At 40.7% G+C, this 20,109-nt stretch overlaps 4 long non-coding RNA genes across 4 annotated transcripts; all 4 read left to right on the top strand.

Moving 5' to 3' along the window:
- The first annotated feature begins 15 nt into the window (after positions 1 to 15).
- LOC145430101 (uncharacterized) lies at positions 16 to 2,572 on the top strand. Its single transcript, XR_013910511.1, has 2 exons — positions 16 to 154; positions 1,512 to 2,572. It is a non-coding gene; the product is annotated as an uncharacterized LOC145430101 (long non-coding RNA).
- A 3,493-nt stretch (positions 2,573 to 6,065) lies between these two features.
- LOC145430098 (uncharacterized) lies at positions 6,066 to 8,243 on the top strand. The gene is made up of 2 exons (XR_013910508.1): positions 6,066 to 6,184; positions 7,183 to 8,243. It is a non-coding gene; the product is annotated as an uncharacterized LOC145430098 (long non-coding RNA).
- Positions 8,244 to 11,714: 3,471 nt separating this feature from the next.
- Positions 11,715 to 13,892, top strand: LOC145430099 (uncharacterized). The gene is made up of 2 exons (XR_013910509.1): positions 11,715 to 11,833; positions 12,832 to 13,892. It is a non-coding gene; the product is annotated as an uncharacterized LOC145430099 (long non-coding RNA).
- Positions 13,893 to 17,361: 3,469 nt separating this feature from the next.
- On the top strand, positions 17,362 to 19,539 carry LOC145430100 (uncharacterized). The gene is made up of 2 exons (XR_013910510.1): positions 17,362 to 17,480; positions 18,479 to 19,539. It is a non-coding gene; the product is annotated as an uncharacterized LOC145430100 (long non-coding RNA).
- Positions 19,540 to 20,109: the final 570 nt, after the last annotated feature.

Here is a 20,109-nt window from a genome sequence, read left to right as displayed (position 1 = left end):
GAGACTCAAGTGTGTGTTCATTTCCCAGGCGCTGATTGGCGAGAGTGGAGACGTCAAGCAAATCCAATTGGTGGAATACCGCGTCAGTCAACTCATGTGCCATAACAATGCGACCAATCAGCAACGGGGACTGAAATCAAAGAAGACTCTTGTGGTTGATAATAGTTTTTCTTATTTTGCTTCTTAGTCTATGAATATTTTAATTGTTTGCTATAATCATTGGGGGCAAAGATGCTTCCGCATTTGATGCTATAATTTTTTTTAATTATTTAATGCTACCATGTGCCCATGGTTCCACATTCATAAATGTAATTTTATGAACAGAAAGCCAGATTTTCAGTCAGTGAATCTGTCTGGGTGATCTTGATACCTTTCACCTTAAGTAGAACTATTTTCTACTTTTAAGCTCTGGACACGTTCAATACGCTGGTATGTTGTGTTTAGATTGAATGTGTTCTGACATTTATAATTTAAGAATTCATCTCTGGTCATGGGCTCTGTCTGTGACAGTAAGACATCCCATTCAGTTCCTCTCAGAGAGGTTTTTGTCCATTCCTCACTGGGGATGTCCTGTAGTTTGTCTCTGGTCTCTGACACAGCTGCCGTCACATCCTTGGTGTACCTCTCAGGATGAATATTGATGCTGGCTGAGTCGGGAGCTTCACTGAGACTTGACAGCAAGGTGTAGTTGTGTAGAAACTGGGTGGGGTCCTCTGTGTGAGAGAGCTGCTCCAGCTCAGTGTTTCTCCTCCTCAGCTCAGAGATTTCCTAATGCAAGTTACCCTTAAAGGAAGAAACCTATGACAGAACCAGGCTCTAGAGGGGGCAGTCAACTGTCGGGACTGGTTGGGGGGTGACTGTGAAGAGAGGGGAGGGAGATGGGGGAGATGGGAGAGGTGTTAGTAGTTAAGGGGGGGAATTAAGCTGAAATAGAGGTGGGGGAAGAAGAGGTGACATTGGAAGTAGTGAAAGAAGTAGTCACATATTAAAACTGGAGAATATGTTGTACTTGTTGTAGTGTTTCATCATGGGTCCAGTTTTTACCCAGGTGCTTAAAGCCCTTCTTTACCCTCATGTAACACCAACAGTAATTTCCAACCACTATTTCCTGTTCCTGTCAGTCAAACAAACAGACGACAAACATCTTCTATAAACAGGAATAATGTCATTTTATCGGATTAGAAAACATCTAATCTAGCGTTGATATTACACTGCTGTTTAGTGTCTGGCTAATCTCAGTGTCACCAAAATATCTGCCCTACATGTCAAACAATGAGAGAACTTGAAACAGTAACATCACCTAGCAGCTTATTTTAATTAGTGCTAACGTTGTGTTTGCTGGCTAACATTGCTATTATTATAGTCACAGTTAATTGACTTTGAATAGCTTTATTTCAAAAGTAATTTTACAATTTCACAGCCATTTAGCTGTGTTAACTGCACATGCTGTAGGTCATAAGGCGTGCATGGATCATTTTTATCATCAGCCTCTTATCTTTTGTCCACCACAGGCTTTGCCATGATAAATTGGTCAGTTGACAACCAGGAGCCGTACACCTTAACCTCAGAGGCCAGGACATCCAGGGGCAGTGTGAACACGCACTTGTTTAAATGGGACGCAAGACGGACTTTAGAGGGCCACCCCCTTGCCAGACAACCAAGTGCTGTCCCTGTCCACGGCCAGTGTGAGAAGGACTCTCACTAAAGTCAACCCACACAAAGCTGCTGGACCAGACAATATACCTGGACGCGTGCTCGGAGCCCGTGCTGACCAGCTGACTGATGTCCTAGCAGGCATCTTTAACATCTCCCTGAGTCAAGCGGTTGTGCCACAGTGCTTTAAAACCACCACCATCATACCTGTCCCCAGACCTTCCCAAAGCCTAATTACACAATGATTGCCTGAGCCTATTCTTGTTAAATGATGAAAAACTCAAAGGCACGTTTGGGCAGTGGATCTGTGTGAAATCAGCAGCTTGCAAAACTAAATCAAAATGTGTGCTATTGATTCTAAAAATAGAAATCACAATAAAGTTCAACATTTACTAAAACCGCCATTCAGTCATCTGAGAATCTTTCCTCATGAAATTATAACGGTTAGATGAATGTATATGCAGTGATTTACTGATCAATGATAAAAGGGGAGATTTATGCAATAACGAAGACTGTCATGAAAAGTATTTGGCATCTGATCTCCTGTAACCTGCGGAGCTAAGCTGTTTTACCAGCTCTGCTCTCTGATTTTTCTTTTATGAAAAAACACAAGTTGTCAAAGTTATTTGTTTGCAAATGTATTTCAGAAATATCGACATACTTTTTTTAATCAGCAGAAACTTTATGTCAGTAGTGCAAAAACCTGCACTGATCTGACCTCATTTCTTCCTCATCCTGATTCCTGACCTGGGAAGGGAGAGAAATATTTGTTTTTGTTTGTCTTCTTGTTTTATTTAATTCCTTGTGGGATTTGGATCCAACACGTAAAGTATGCATATTATGCACACACACAAACACACATGCAGCTATTACCCATTTCTTGTATTCTTGAATAAAGACATTGATTTGACACATTTAATTAGCGGCCAATTGTTTTTATTGTTCAATTATTAAGAAAAAAGAAAAGGTGGGGGTGGGTGGGATGTAAAGGGAGAGAGGAGAGAAAACCCCAACAATCCCCTCTGAGCAAGCACGAGGCGACAGTGGATAGGAAAAACTCCCTTTAAAGGAAGAAACCTATGACAGAACCAGGCTCTAGAGGGGGCAGTCAACTGTCGGGACTGGTTGGGGGGTGACTGTGAAGAGAGGGGAGGGAGATGGGGGAGATGGGAGAGGTGTTAGTAGTTAAGGGGGGGGGGGAATTAAGCTGGAATAGAGGTGGGGGAAGAAGAGGTGACATTGGCAGTAGTGAAAGAAGGAGTGTTCTTCCTCCAGAAGAAGCGTTTTTTCTTTTTCTGCTTTTTCTCGAGGATGAGGATCAGCTCCTCGATTTTTTCAGTGTTTTGCTTCTGCAGCTTGTTGCATTTTTTCACCACTTCTTCTTTTTCGGCTTGTTTTTCTTCCAACCTTTCTTTCAGCACTTTAGATGTTGCCTCCTGTTTTTGTAGTTTTTCATTTTCTCCTTCCAGCTCAGATGCTTTGAACTTCATTTTGTTGTAAAGTTCTTGCAGGTTTAGGTTGTTCTTCTCAAACTCCTGGAGAAGAAGTTTTTCTTCTCTCTGCTTACTGACCAGCTGTTCTCTTTCTTGAAGCAGGTCTTGATATTTGTGCAGTGTCTCATCCAACTTTACCTGCAGCATCCTGTCGTTTCCCTCCATGAGCTGGAGTTGGCACTCCATGTCTCCCTGCTTTCTGTCCAGCTGCTCTTTCTCTTGAAGGATTGCTTTATTTTGTCGCAGAGCTTCATCGAGCTTTCCTTGCAAGCTTTCATTTTGTTGCTTGATGCTCTGCAGATTGGAATCCATTTCTTTTTGTTTGATTTCTTGTTCCCTTTTCTCTTCGAGGAGCTTCTCATTTGCTTGCTCTGTGCGATCAAGCCTTTTTTTGTCAACACTGTACATTAGCTCCATGTCTCGGAGATTGGAGTGCAGCCCTCTCTTCTTCATGCCATCTTCTTTCTTCTCTTGGAGGAGTTTTCTATTTTGTTGCAGAGCTTCATGAAGCTTTCCTTGCAAGCTTTCATTGTGTTGCTTGATACTCTGAAGCTTGGAATGCATTTCTCTCTCTTTTAACTCCTGTTGCCTTTTCTCTTGCAGAAGCTTTTCATTTTCTTGCAGTGTGTGATCAAGCTTTTTTTTGTATACACTGTACATTAGCTCCATTTCTTGGAGATTGCTGTGCAGCCCTCTCTTCTTCGTGGCGTCTTGTTTCTTCTCTTGGACAAGTTTTTTATTTTGTTGCAGGGCTTCATCAAGCTTTCCTTGGAGCTCCTGGTTCTTTTTGTCCATGTCATGGAGATCTTGTTGTTTCTCCTCAATAATAGCTTCCTTTTCTTGAAGCTGGCATGACAACTTTTTTAGTTGAGCGCTCTTTTGCTCATTTTCCTCCATCAAGAACTTCATCTTCTCTGTGTTTCTGAGCGCTTCATCCTCCATTTCTTCCAAACGCTTTTCCTCTAGTTCCACTTGGTCACACCAAGGAAGAGAGGAAAGGGAAGAGTCTAGTGGCTCATCCCAGGGAAGAGTGTAGGGGTCAACTTCTTGTCCCTTTGGATTTGTTTGAGACATCTTGGGTCTGGATACAGTTAGAATTGCAAAGGATCCAAATATTTCAAAAGGCTTTTTTGGCGAACGGTTCAATGCTGCACACATCAAGGCTGCGAGAAACGGACTAAAAGTCGTTGCTCTTCACCGCTATTTATAGGTTTTTGGATCAAAGGATCAAAGGATCAGAATGGTGGTAAGATTCTACATGTGTGTGACGTCATAATTCTGTAAGGCAATGAGGTTGTCACACGATATTTTTGGAGGAGGGCATTTTTCAACTTGGACAAATTATCAATAAAGTTTCAATCTCTGTTATTTTCCCCAAAAACGTGTTGTCGCAATAATGTTTTCTATTGTAATTTGTGCCAACAGATGGCGCAGTTTAAAGTTGGCTGTTACTCTGCCCAGGCTGCTACCATAGAAGAAGAATGTAGACCAATAGTACTTTAACGATGTCCGCTGATCGTTTCCGTGGAAATCTTAGCATTGCTTTAGCCGTCAAGCTAAAGGTTTAGCTTCATACTGCCATATTTTCAGAGTAACAAAATATTTAAACGGTCTCAGATCATGGTGAGTATTTGAAAAAATGTTTATTTAATGTGAAGCCTGTGATGTGGAAAGGTTAGCAAGCGTAATTTTGCCTATTGTGTTATACACGGGTGCTTACATCCGAGTAGTGTTGATCTTTTCTAAGGTCCATGGGTTTATCCAACGAGCAGCTAAATCACCGTTATATCTGTAATTTTGTGGGCAACGTCTTAATGCAAAAAAAAAAAAAAAAAAAAAAATCCCAAAGCAACGAAGCAAAGACTAAAAAACCACACAATGCGTTTTTAAGCTCTCTCTGTGTTCACTGCCTCTGCAAGTGTCAAACTTCCTCGCTTTAGCTGATGCTAACCAACATTAGCGCTTACGGTTCGTATATAAACACAACTGTCAGCCCTTCACTTTTGGTGCCGACAACATTTTGAGCATTTTCGACAGTTTGTGAAATGGTCGTCATTGGCATTACATGCCAGTAGTGTTCGCTAACTGACTTTACCGGTGATTATATTTATTATTGTTATTATTATTATTATTATTATTATTATTATTATTATTATTATTATTATTATTATTATGATTAGTTTCCCCACCGGAAGAATGCGACGTTCTTGCCAGAACATTCCCAAATAATTGACCACGTTTATTAACAGATCAATTTTCTCCACAGTTTTAGGGTGAGCTAGAATAGATATATGGTTTCAGTAATACGAATAAGAGCGCAACAGCATAGAGACAATGACGATCACTCTCATAATTTCATTACGTTAGTGCACCCATCGCTCCGCATCCTTAACGCTACATTGATGTCGAGAGTCTCTGACACAGCTGTGCTCTGCAGCACAGACACCCTGCTTATCTGTGATTCGGCCAGTCTGGTGTTGAACTCCAAAGACATGCGCGGGGTTAGGTTAGTTGGCTGTTGGTGTGAGTGGTTGTCTGAGTCTCTCTAATAACCCTCCAACAGACTGGCGACCTGTCCAGGGTGTACTTTTGCCCTATGACGGCTGGAATACAACCTGAATAAAATAAGTAGGAGAAAATGAATGATGTTTATGAACTGTAGTTAATGTAGTCAGACAATAAGTTACCGAGCAACAGGCCACAAGTCTTGGTGCAGAATCATACTAAGATTTAAAAAATAAAATGTTGGCACTGGTGTTTGAAACAGTATACTGTCAGTAAGACTGGAGCAACTGCACACATCTGGAAACTAATAACTAGAGTAGTTAAGTAACATTTTGTTACTTCATCCATTTAGCCAGGTATAATTAGCATGTCTACATACATGTCATTTCTAATGTGGTCCTATGTGGTATGTTGTAGGACAGTGAAGTGTCTGACACTGACCATGTACCAGTGCCTGAGAACACTGGTATGGAGGGGGAGAACGCACCTCTTTACTGTATTTGTCAGAAACCAGACATCAACTGCTTCATGATGTAAGTATATATCAGTTTTATATTTGCAGTACGTGCAGTAGGGGTGGGCGCTAGCTTCAGCAATGTTATCAGAGATTTTTTTTTTTTAAATGAAGATCTTCTATTTCGAGAAAACTACCAATAAGGATATATGCACAGATATAGAAAACAATACTGTAACATTTTATTGATGCTTGCAGTTTGGAGGAAGCAGTATTTGCAAGTGTAACTAAATTCCAGGCATTTTCCATCCTTCTTTTCCTATCAGCTTTTTTCTAATTGTCAGTGTGAACCAAGGTGTCAGCAGCAGCATTATAGTGCAAAAGTAGTGACCCAGCATAGATCAAATGTAAGCACAAAAGTAGCCAAGGTCGTGTTTTTCCTGGAAATTTTAAGTGAAAGGATAAAGTAACTGCTTACCACTTTAGTTTAACAATGATTAATGAAATGTAACCGTGTAACTCATCAGCAGTCTGCACAGTATGGTCACATATTAAAACTGGAGAATATGTTGTACTTGTTGTAGTGTTTCATCATGGGTCCAGTTTTTACCCAGGTGCTTAAAGCCCTTCTTTACCCTCATGTAACACCAACAGTAATTTCCAACCACTATTTCCTGTTCCTGTCAGTCAAACAAACAGACGACAAACATCTTCTATAAACAGGAATAATGTCATTTTATCGGATTAGAAAACATCTAATCTAGCGTTGATATTACACTGCTGTTTAGTGTCTGGCTAATCTCAGTGTCACCAAAATATCTGCCCTACATGTCAAACAATGAGAGAACTTGAAACAGTAACATCACCTAGCAGCTTATTTTAATTAGTGCTAACGTTGTGTTTGCTGGCTAACATTGCTATTATTATAGTCACAGTTAATTGACTTTGAATAGCTTTATTTCAAAAGTAATTTTACAATTTCACAGCCATTTAGCTGTGTTAACTGCACATGCTGTAGGTCATAAGGCGTGCATGGATCATTTTTATCATCAGCCTCTTATCTTTTGTCCACCACAGGCTTTGCCATGATAAATTGGTCAGTTGACAACCAGGAGCCGTACACCTTAACCTCAGAGGCCAGGACATCCAGGGGCAGTGTGAACACGCACTTGTTTAAATGGGACGCAAGACGGACTTTAGAGGGCCACCCCCTTGCCAGACAACCAAGTGCTGTCCCTGTCCACGGCCAGTGTGAGAAGGACTCTCACTAAAGTCAACCCACACAAAGCTGCTGGACCAGACAATATACCTGGACGCGTGCTCGGAGCCCGTGCTGACCAGCTGACTGATGTCCTAGCAGGCATCTTTAACATCTCCCTGAGTCAAGCGGTTGTGCCACAGTGCTTTAAAACCACCACCATCATACCTGTCCCCAGACCTTCCCAAAGCCTAATTACACAATGATTGCCTGAGCCTATTCTTGTTAAATGATGAAAAACTCAAAGGCACGTTTGGGCAGTGGATCTGTGTGAAATCAGCAGCTTGCAAAACTAAATCAAAATGTGTGCTATTGATTCTAAAAATAGAAATCACAATAAAGTTCAACATTTACTAAAACCGCCATTCAGTCATCTGAGAATCTTTCCTCATGAAATTATAACGGTTAGATGAATGTATATGCAGTGATTTACTGATCAATGATAAAAGGGGAGATTTATGCAATAACGAAGACTGTCATGAAAAGTATTTGGCATCTGATCTCCTGTAACCTGCGGAGCTAAGCTGTTTTACCAGCTCTGCTCTCTGATTTTTCTTTTATGAAAAAACACAAGTTGTCAAAGTTATTTGTTTGCAAATGTATTTCAGAAATATCGACATACTTTTTTTAATCAGCAGAAACTTTATGTCAGTAGTGCAAAAACCTGCACTGATCTGACCTCATTTCTTCCTCATCCTGATTCCTGACCTGGGAAGGGAGAGAAATATTTGTTTTTGTTTGTCTTCTTGTTTTATTTAATTCCTTGTGGGATTTGGATCCAACACGTAAAGTATGCATATTATGCACACACACAAACACACATGCAGCTATTACCCATTTCTTGTATTCTTGAATAAAGACATTGATTTGACACATTTAATTAGCGGCCAATTGTTTTTATTGTTCAATTATTAAGAAAAAAGAAAAGGTGGGGGTGGGTGGGATGTAAAGGGAGAGAGGAGAGAAAACCCCAACAATCCCCTCTGAGCAAGCACGAGGCGACAGTGGATAGGAAAAACTCCCTTTAAAGGAAGAAACCTATGACAGAACCAGGCTCTAGAGGGGGCAGTCAACTGTCGGGACTGGTTGGGGGGTGACTGTGAAGAGAGGGGAGGGAGATGGGGGAGATGGGAGAGGTGTTAGTAGTTAAGGGGGGGGGGGAATTAAGCTGGAATAGAGGTGGGGGAAGAAGAGGTGACATTGGCAGTAGTGAAAGAAGGAGTGTTCTTCCTCCAGAAGAAGCGTTTTTTCTTTTTCTGCTTTTTCTCGAGGATGAGGATCAGCTCCTCGATTTTTTCAGTGTTTTGCTTCTGCAGCTTGTTGCATTTTTTCACCACTTCTTCTTTTTCGGCTTGTTTTTCTTCCAACCTTTCTTTCAGCACTTTAGATGTTGCCTCCTGTTTTTGTAGTTTTTCATTTTCTCCTTCCAGCTCAGATGCTTTGAACTTCATTTTGTTGTAAAGTTCTTGCAGGTTTAGGTTGTTCTTCTCAAACTCCTGGAGAAGAAGTTTTTCTTCTCTCTGCTTACTGACCAGCTGTTCTCTTTCTTGAAGCAGGTCTTGATATTTGTGCAGTGTCTCATCCAACTTTACCTGCAGCATCCTGTCGTTTCCCTCCATGAGCTGGAGTTGGCACTCCATGTCTCCCTGCTTTCTGTCCAGCTGCTCTTTCTCTTGAAGGATTGCTTTATTTTGTCGCAGAGCTTCATCGAGCTTTCCTTGCAAGCTTTCATTTTGTTGCTTGATGCTCTGCAGATTGGAATCCATTTCTTTTTGTTTGATTTCTTGTTCCCTTTTCTCTTCGAGGAGCTTCTCATTTGCTTGCTCTGTGCGATCAAGCCTTTTTTTGTCAACACTGTACATTAGCTCCATGTCTCGGAGATTGGAGTGCAGCCCTCTCTTCTTCATGCCATCTTCTTTCTTCTCTTGGAGGAGTTTTCTATTTTGTTGCAGAGCTTCATGAAGCTTTCCTTGCAAGCTTTCATTGTGTTGCTTGATACTCTGAAGCTTGGAATGCATTTCTCTCTCTTTTAACTCCTGTTGCCTTTTCTCTTGCAGAAGCTTTTCATTTTCTTGCAGTGTGTGATCAAGCTTTTTTTTGTATACACTGTACATTAGCTCCATTTCTTGGAGATTGCTGTGCAGCCCTCTCTTCTTCGTGGCGTCTTGTTTCTTCTCTTGGACAAGTTTTTTATTTTGTTGCAGGGCTTCATCAAGCTTTCCTTGGAGCTCCTGGTTCTTTTTGTCCATGTCATGGAGATCTTGTTGTTTCTCCTCAATAATAGCTTCCTTTTCTTGAAGCTGGCATGACAACTTTTTTAGTTGAGCGCTCTTTTGCTCATTTTCCTCCATCAAGAACTTCATCTTCTCTGTGTTTCTGAGCGCTTCATCCTCCATTTCTTCCAAACGCTTTTCCTCTAGTTCCACTTGGTCACACCAAGGAAGAGAGGAAAGGGAAGAGTCTAGTGGCTCATCCCAGGGAAGAGTGTAGGGGTCAACTTCTTGTCCCTTTGGATTTGTTTGAGACATCTTGGGTCTGGATACAGTTAGAATTGCAAAGGATCCAAATATTTCAAAAGGCTTTTTTGGCGAACGGTTCAATGCTGCACACATCAAGGCTGCGAGAAACGGACTAAAAGTCGTTGCTCTTCACCGCTATTTATAGGTTTTTGGATCAAAGGATCAAAGGATCAGAATGGTGGTAAGATTCTACATGTGTGTGACGTCATAATTCTGTAAGGCAATGAGGTTGTCACACGATATTTTTGGAGGAGGGCATTTTTCAACTTGGACAAATTATCAATAAAGTTTCAATCTCTGTTATTTTCCCCAAAAACGTGTTGTCGCAATAATGTTTTCTATTGTAATTTGTGCCAACAGATGGCGCAGTTTAAAGTTGGCTGTTACTCTGCCCAGGCTGCTACCATAGAAGAAGAATGTAGACCAATAGTACTTTAACGATGTCCGCTGATCGTTTCCGTGGAAATCTTAGCATTGCTTTAGCCGTCAAGCTAAAGGTTTAGCTTCATACTGCCATATTTTCAGAGTAACAAAATATTTAAACGGTCTCAGATCATGGTGAGTATTTGAAAAAATGTTTATTTAATGTGAAGCCTGTGATGTGGAAAGGTTAGCAAGCGTAATTTTGCCTATTGTGTTATACACGGGTGCTTACATCCGAGTAGTGTTGATCTTTTCTAAGGTCCATGGGTTTATCCAACGAGCAGCTAAATCACCGTTATATCTGTAATTTTGTGGGCAACGTCTTAATGCAAAAAAAAAAAAAAAAAAAAAAAAATCCCAAAGCAACGAAGCAAAGACTAAAAAACCACACAATGCGTTTTTAAGCTCTCTCTGTGTTCACTGCCTCTGCAAGTGTCAAACTTCCTCGCTTTAGCTGATGCTAACCAACATTAGCGCTTACGGTTCGTATATAAACACAACTGTCAGCCCTTCACTTTTGGTGCCGACAACATTTTGAGCATTTTCGACAGTTTGTGAAATGGTCGTCATTGGCATTACATGCCAGTAGTGTTCGCTAACTGACTTTACCGGTGATTATATTTATTATTGTTATTATTATTATTATTATTATTATTATTATTATGATTAGTTTCCCCACCGGAAGAATGCGACGTTCTTGCCAGAACATTCCCAAATAATTGACCACGTTTATTAACAGATCAATTTTCTCCACAGTTTTAGGGTGAGCTAGAATAGATATATGGTTTCAGTAATACGAATAAGAGCGCAACAGCATAGAGACAATGACGATCACTCTCATAATTTCATTACGTTAGTGCACCCATCGCTCCGCATCCTTAACGCTACATTGATGTCGAGAGTCTCTGACACAGCTGTGCTCTGCAGCACAGACACCCTGCTTATCTGTGATTCGGCCAGTCTGGTGTTGAACTCCAAAGACATGCGCGGGGTTAGGTTAGTTGGCTGTTGGTGTGAGTGGTTGTCTGAGTCTCTCTAATAACCCTCCAACAGACTGGCGACCTGTCCAGGGTGTACTTTTGCCCTATGACAGCTGGAATACAACCTGAATAAAATAAGTAGGAGAAAATGAATGATGTTTATGAACTGTAGTTAATGTAGTCAGACAATAAGTTACCGAGCAACAGGCCACAAGTCTTGGTGCAGAATCATACTAAGATTTAAAAAATAAAATGTTGGCACTGGTGTTTGAAACAGTATACTGTCAGTAAGACTGGAGCAACTGCACACATCTGGAAACTAATAACTAGAGTAGTTAAGTAACATTTTGTTACTTCATCCATTTAGCCAGGTATAATTAGCATGTCTACATACATGTCATTTCTAATGTGGTCCTATGTGGTATGTTGTAGGACAGTGAAGTGTCTGACACTGACCATGTACCAGTGCCTGAGAACACTGGTATGGAGGGGGAGAACGCACCTCTTTACTGTATTTGTCAGAAACCAGACATCAACTGCTTCATGATGTAAGTATATATCAGTTTTATATTTGCAGTACGTGCAGTAGGGGTGGGCGCTAGCTTCAGCAATGTTATCAGAGATTTTTTTTTTTTAAATGAAGATCTTCTATTTCGAGAAAACTACCAATAAGGATATATGCACAGATATAGAAAACAATACTGTAACATTTTATTGATGCTTGCAGTTTGGAGGAAGCAGTATTTGCAAGTGTAACTAAATTCCAGGCATTTTCCATCCTTCTTTTCCTATCAGCTTTTTTCTAATTGTCAGTGTGAACCAAGGTGTCAGCAGCAGCATTATAGTGCAAAAGTAGTGACCCAGCATAGATCAAATGTAAGCACAAAAGTAGCCAAGGTCGTGTTTTTCCTGGAAATTTTAAGTGAAAGGATAAAGTAACTGCTTACCACTTTAGTTTAACAATGATTAATGAAATGTAACCGTGTAACTCATCAGCAGTCTGCACAGTATGGTCACATATTAAAACTGGAGAATATGTTGTACTTGTTGTAGTGTTTCATCATGGGTCCAGTTTTTACCCAGGTGCTTAAAGCCCTTCTTTACCCTCATGTAACACCAACAGTAATTTCCAACCACTATTTCCTGTTCCTGTCAGTCAAACAAACAGACGACAAACATCTTCTATAAACAGGAATAATGTCATTTTATCGGATTAGAAAACATCTAATCTAGCGTTGATATTACACTGCTGTTTAGTGTCTGGCTAATCTCAGTGTCACCAAAATATCTGCCCTACATGTCAAACAATGAGAGAACTTGAAACAGTAACATCACCTAGCAGCTTATTTTAATTAGTGCTAACGTTGTGTTTGCTGGCTAACATTGCTATTATTATAGTCACAGTTAATTGACTTTGAATAGCTTTATTTCAAAAGTAATTTTACAATTTCACAGCCATTTAGCTGTGTTAACTGCACATGCTGTAGGTCATAAGGCGTGCATGGATCATTTTTATCATCAGCCTCTTATCTTTTGTCCACCACAGGCTTTGCCATGATAAATTGGTCAGTTGACAACCAGGAGCCGTACACCTTAACCTCAGAGGCCAGGACATCCAGGGGCAGTGTGAACACGCACTTGTTTAAATGGGACGCAAGACGGACTTTAGAGGGCCACCCCCTTGCCAGACAACCAAGTGCTGTCCCTGTCCACGGCCAGTGTGAGAAGGACTCTCACTAAAGTCAACCCACACAAAGCTGCTGGACCAGACAATATACCTGGACGCGTGCTCGGAGCCCGTGCTGACCAGCTGACTGATGTCCTAGCAGGCATCTTTAACATCTCCCTGAGTCAAGCGGTTGTGCCACAGTGCTTTAAAACCACCACCATCATACCTGTCCCCAGACCTTCCCAAAGCCTAATTACACAATGATTGCCTGAGCCTATTCTTGTTAAATGATGAAAAACTCAAAGGCACGTTTGGGCAGTGGATCTGTGTGAAATCAGCAGCTTGCAAAACTAAATCAAAATGTGTGCTATTGATTCTAAAAATAGAAATCACAATAAAGTTCAACATTTACTAAAACCGCCATTCAGTCATCTGAGAATCTTTCCTCATGAAATTATAACGGTTAGATGAATGTATATGCAGTGATTTACTGATCAATGATAAAAGGGGAGATTTATGCAATAACGAAGACTGTCATGAAAAGTATTTGGCATCTGATCTCCTGTAACCTGCGGAGCTAAGCTGTTTTACCAGCTCTGCTCTCTGATTTTTCTTTTATGAAAAAACACAAGTTGTCAAAGTTATTTGTTTGCAAATGTATTTCAGAAATATCGACATACTTTTTTTAATCAGCAGAAACTTTATGTCAGTAGTGCAAAAACCTGCACTGATCTGACCTCATTTCTTCCTCATCCTGATTCCTGACCTGGGAAGGGAGAGAAATATTTGTTTTTGTTTGTCTTCTTGTTTTATTTAATTCCTTGTGGGATTTGGATCCAACACGTAAAGTATGCATATTATGCACACACACAAACACACATGCAGCTATTACCCATTTCTTGTATTCTTGAATAAAGACATTGATTTGACACATTTAATTAGCGGCCAATTGTTTTTATTGTTCAATTATTAAGAAAAAAGAAAAGGTGGGGGTGGGTGGGATGTAAAGGGAGAGAGGAGAGAAAACCCCAACAATCCCCTCTGAGCAAGCACGAGGCGACAGTGGATAGGAAAAACTCCCTTTAAAGGAAGAAACCTATGACAGAACCAGGCTCTAGAGGGGGCAGTCAACTGTCGGGACTGGTTGGGGGGTGACTGTGAAGAGAGGGGAGGGAGATGGGGGAGATGGGAGAGGTGTTAGTAGTTAAGGGGGGGGGGGGAATTAAGCTGGAATAGAGGTGGGGGAAGAAGAGGTGACATTGGCAGTAGTGAAAGAAGGAGTGTTCTTCCTCCAGAAGAAGCGTTTTTTCTTTTTCTGCTTTTTCTCGAGGATGAGGATCAGCTCCTCGATTTTTTCAGTGTTTTGCTTCTGCAGCTTGTTGCATTTTTTCACCACTTCTTCTTTTTCGGCTTGTTTTTCTTCCAACCTTTCTTTCAGCACTTTAGATGTTGCCTCCTGTTTTTGTAGTTTTTCATTTTCTCCTTCCAGCTCAGATGCTTTGAACTTCATTTTGTTGTAAAGTTCTTGCAGGTTTAGGTTGTTCTTCTCAAACTCCTGGAGAAGAAGTTTTTCTTCTCTCTGCTTACTGACCAGCTGTTCTCTTTCTTGAAGCAGGTCTTGATATTTGTGCAGTGTCTCATCCAACTTTACCTGCAGCATCCTGTCGTTTCCCTCCATGAGCTGGAGTTGGCACTCCATGTCTCCCTGCTTTCTGTCCAGCTGCTCTTTCTCTTGAAGGATTGCTTTATTTTGTCGCAGAGCTTCATCGAGCTTTCCTTGCAAGCTTTCATTTTGTTGCTTGATGCTCTGCAGATTGGAATCCATTTCTTTTTGTTTGATTTCTTGTTCCCTTTTCTCTTCGAGGAGCTTCTCATTTGCTTGCTCTGTGCGATCAAGCCTTTTTTTGTCAACACTGTACATTAGCTCCATGTCTCGGAGATTGGAGTGCAGCCCTCTCTTCTTCATGCCATCTTCTTTCTTCTCTTGGAGGAGTTTTCTATTTTGTTGCAGAGCTTCATGAAGCTTTCCTTGCAAGCTTTCATTGTGTTGCTTGATACTCTGAAGCTTGGAATGCATTTCTCTCTCTTTTAACTCCTGTTGCCTTTTCTCTTGCAGAAGCTTTTCATTTTCTTGCAGTGTGTGATCAAGCTTTTTTTTGTATACACTGTACATTAGCTCCATTTCTTGGAGATTGCTGTGCAGCCCTCTCTTCTTCGTGGCGTCTTGTTTCTTCTCTTGGACAAGTTTTTTATTTTGTTGCAGGGCTTCATCAAGCTTTCCTTGGAGCTCCTGGTTCTTTTTGTCCATGTCATGGAGATCTTGTTGTTTCTCCTCAATAATAGCTTCCTTTTCTTGAAGCTGGCATGACAACTTTTTTAGTTGAGCGCTCTTTTGCTCATTTTCCTCCATCAAGAACTTCATCTTCTCTGTGTTTCTGAGCGCTTCATCCTCCATTTCTTCCAAACGCTTTTCCTCTAGTTCCACTTGGTCACACCAAGGAAGAGAGGAAAGGGAAGAGTCTAGTGGCTCATCCCAGGGAAGAGTGTAGGGGTCAACTTCTTGTCCCTTTGGATTTGTTTGAGACATCTTGGGTCTGGATACAGTTAGAATTGCAAAGGATCCAAATATTTCAAAAGGCTTTTTTGGCGAACGGTTCAATGCTGCACACATCAAGGCTGCGAGAAACGGACTAAAAGTCGTTGCTCTTCACCGCTATTTATAGGTTTTTGGATCAAAGGATCAAAGGATCAGAATGGTGGTAAGATTCTACATGTGTGTGACGTCATAATTCTGTAAGGCAATGAGGTTGTCACACGATATTTTTGGAGGAGGGCATTTTTCAACTTGGACAAATTATCAATAAAGTTTCAATCTCTGTTATTTTCCCCAAAAACGTGTTGTCGCAATAATGTTTTCTATTGTAATTTGTGCCAACAGATGGCGCAGTTTAAAGTTGGCTGTTACTCTGCCCAGGCTGCTACCATAGAAGAAGAATGTAGACCAATAGTACTTTAACGATGTCCGCTGATCGTTTCCGTGGAAATCTTAGCATTGCTTTAGCCGTCAAGCTAAAGGTTTAGCTTCATACTGCCATATTTTCAGAGTAACAAAATATTTAAACGGTCTCAGATCATGGTGAGTATTTGAAAAAATGTTTATTTAATGTGAAGCCTGTGATGTGGAAAGGTTAGCAAGCGTAATTTTGCCTATTGTGTTATACACGGGTGCTTACATCCGAGTAGTGTTGATCTTTTCTAAGGTCCATGGGTTTATCCAACGAGCAGCTAAATCACCGTTATATCTGTAATTTTGTGGGCAACGTCTTAATGCAAAAAAAAAAAAAAAAAAAAAATCCCAAAGCAACGAAGCAAAGACTAAAAAACCACACAATGCGTTTTTAAGCTCTCTCTGTGTTCACTGCCTCTGCAAGTGTCAAACTTCCTCGCTTTAGCTGATGCTAACCAACATTAGCGCTTACGGTTCGTATATAAACACAACTGTCAGCCCTTCACTTTTGGTGCCGACAACATTTTGAGCATTTTCGACAGTTTGTGAAATGGTCGTCATTGGCATTACATGCCAGTAGTGTTCGCTAACTGACTTTACCGGTGATTATATTTATTATTGTTATTATTATTATTATTATTATTATTATTATTATGATTAGTTTCCCCACCGGAAGAATGCGACGTTCTTGCCAGAACATTCCCAAATAATTGACCACGTTTATTAACAGATCAATTTTCTCCACAGTTTTAGGGTGAGCTAGAATAGATATATGGTTTCAGTAATACGAATAAGAGCGCAACAGCATAGAGACAATGACGATCACTCTCATAATTTCATTACGTTAGTGCACCCATCGCTCCGCATCCTTAACGCTACATTGATGTCGAGAGTCTCTGACACAGCTGTGCTCTGCAGCACAGACACCCTGCTTATCTGTGATTCGGCCAGTCTGGTGTTGAACTCCAAAGACATGCGCGGGGTTAGGTTAGTTGGCTGTTGGTGTGAGTGGTTGTCTGAGTCTCTCTAATAACCCTCCAACAGACTGGCGACCTGTCCAGGGTGTACTTTTGCCCTATGACAGCTGGAATACAACCTGAATAAAATAAGTAGGAGAAAATGAATGATGTTTATGAACTGTAGTTAATGTAGTCAGACAATAAGTTACTGAGCAACAGGCCACAAGTCTTGGTGCAGAATCATACTAAGATTTAAAAAATAAAATGTTGGCACTGGTGTTTGAAACAGTATACTGTCAGTAAGACGGGAGCAACTGCACACATCTGGAAACTAATAACTAGAGTAGTTAAGTAACATTTTGTTACTTCATCCATTTAGCCAGGTATAATTAGCATGTCTACATACATGTCATTTCTAATGTGGTCCTATGTGGTATGTTGTAGGACAGTGAAGTGTCTGACACTGACCATGTACCAGTGCCTGAGAACACTGGTATGGAGGGGGAGAACGCACCTCTTTACTGTATTTGTCAGAAACCAGACATCAACTGCTTCATGATGTAAGTATATATCAGTTTTATATTTGCAGTACGTGCAGTAGGGGTGGGCGCTAGCTTCAGCAATGTTATCAGAGATTTTTTTTTTTTAAATGAAGATCTTCTATTTCGAGAAAACTACCAATAAGGATATATGCACAGATATAGAAAACAATACTGTAACATTTTATTGATGCTTGCAGTTTGGAGGAAGCAGTATTTGCAAGTGTAACTAAATTCCAGGCATTTTCCATCCTTCTTTTCCTATCAGCTTTTTTCTAATTGTCAGTGTGAACCAAGGTGTCAGCAGCAGCATTATAGTGCAAAAGTAGTGACCCAGCATAGATCAAATGTAAGCACAAAAGTAGCCAAGGTCGTGTTTTTCCTGGAAATTTTAAGTGAAAGGATAAAGTAACTGCTTACCACTTTAGTTTAACAATGATTAATGAAATGTAACCGTGTAACTCATCAGCAGTCTGCACAGTATGGTCACATATTAAAACTGGAGAATATGTTGTACTTGTTGTAGTGTTTCATCATGGGTCCAGTTTTTACCCAGGTGCTTAAAGCCCTTCTTTACCCTCATGTAACACCAACAGTAATTTCCAACCACTATTTCCTGTTCCTGTCAGTCAAACAAACAGACGACAAACATCTTCTATAAACAGGAATAATGTCATTTTATCGGATTAGAAAACATCTAATCTAGCGTTGATATTACACTGCTGTTTAGTGTCTGGCTAATCTCAGTGTCACCAAAATATCTGCCCTACATGTCAAACAATGAGAGAACTTGAAACAGTAACATCACCTAGCAGCTTATTTTAATTAGTGCTAACGTTGTGTTTGCTGGCTAACATTGCTATTATTATAGTCACAGTTAATTGACTTTGAATAGCTTTATTTCAAAAGTAATTTTACAATTTCACAGCCATTTAGCTGTGTTAACTGCACATGCTGTAGGTCATAAGGCGTGCATGGATCATTTTTATCATCAGCCTCTTATCTTTTGTCCACCACAGGCTTTGCCATGATAAATTGGTCAGTTGACAACCAGGAGCCGTACACCTTAACCTCAGAGGCCAGGACATCCAGGGGCAGTGTGAACACGCACTTGTTTAAATGGGACGCAAGACGGACTATAGAGGGCCACCCCCTTGCCAGACAACCAAGTGCTGTCCCTGTCCACGGCCAGTGTGAGAAGGACTCTCACTAAAGTCAACCCACACAAAGCTGCTGGACCAGACAATATACCTGGACGCGTGCTCGGAGCCCGTGCTGACCAGCTGACTGATGTCCTAGCAGGCATCTTTAACATCTCCCTGAGTCAAGCGGTTGTGCCACAGTGCTTTAAAACCACCACCATCATACCTGTCCCCAGACCTTCCCAAAGCCTAATTACACAATGATTGCCTGAGCCTATTCTTGTTAAATGATGAAAAACTCAAAGGCACGTTTGGGCAGTGGATCTGTGTGAAATCAGCAGCTTGCAAAACTAAATCAAAATGTGTGCTATTGATTCTAAAAATAGAAATCACAATAAAGTTCAACATTTACTAAAACCGCCATTCAGTCATCTGAGAATCTTTCCTCATGAAATTATAACGGTTAGATGAATGTATATGCAGTGATTTACTGATCAATGATAAAAGGGGAGATTTATGCAATAACGAAGACTGTCATGAAAAGTATTTGGCATCTGATCTCCTGTAACCTGCGGAGCTAAGCTGTTTTACCAGCTCTGCTCTCTGATTTTTCTTTTATGAAAAAACACAAGTTGTCAAAGTTATTTGTTTGCAAATGTATTTCAGAAATATCGACATACTTTTTTTAATCAGCAGAAACTTTATGTCAGTAGTGCAAAAACCTGCACTGATCTGACCTCATTTCTTCCTCATCCTGATTCCTGACCTGGGAAGGGAGAGAAATATTTGTTTTTGTTTGTCTTCTTGTTTTATTTAATTCCTTGTGGGATTTGGATCCAACACGTAAAGTATGCATATTATGCACACACACAAACACACATGCAGCTATTACCCATTTCTTGTATTCTTGAATAAAGACATTGATTTGACACATTTAATTAGCGGCCAATTGTTTTTATTGTTCAATTATTAAGAAAAAAGAAAAGGTGGGGGTGGGTGGGATGTAAAGGGAGAGAGGAGAGAAAACCCCAACAATCCCCTCTGAGCAAGCACGAGGCGACAGTGGATAGGAAAAACTCCCTTTAAAGGAAGAAACCTATGACAGAACCAGGCTCTAGAGGGGGCAGTCAACTGTCGGGACTGGTTGGGGGGTGACTGTGAAGAGAGGGGAGGGAGATGGGGGAGATGGGAGAGGTGTTAGTAGTTAAGGGGGGGGGGGGGGGGAATTAAGCTGGAATAGAGGTGGGGGAAGAAGAGGTGACATTGGCAGTAGTGAAAGAAGGAGTGTTCTTCCTCCAGAAGAAGCGTTTTTTCTTTTTCTGCTTTTTCTCGAGGATGAGGATCAGCTCCTCGATTTTTTCAGTGTTTTGCTTCTGCAGCTTGTTGCATTTTTTCACCACTTCTTCTTTTTCGGCTTGTTTTTCTTCCAACCTTTCTTTCAGCACTTTAGATGTTGCCTCCTGTTTTTGTAGTTTTTCATTTTCTCCTTCCAGCTCAGATGCTTTGAA

This window comes from Astatotilapia calliptera, chromosome 7, assembly GCF_964374335.1.
Source record: "Astatotilapia calliptera chromosome 7, fAstCal68.1, whole genome shotgun sequence".
NCBI classification, from domain to species: domain Eukaryota; kingdom Metazoa; phylum Chordata; class Actinopteri; order Cichliformes; family Cichlidae; genus Astatotilapia; species Astatotilapia calliptera.
Note: the sequence above shows the minus strand (reverse complement) of the source record. Positions and strands in the feature narration are given on the sequence as shown.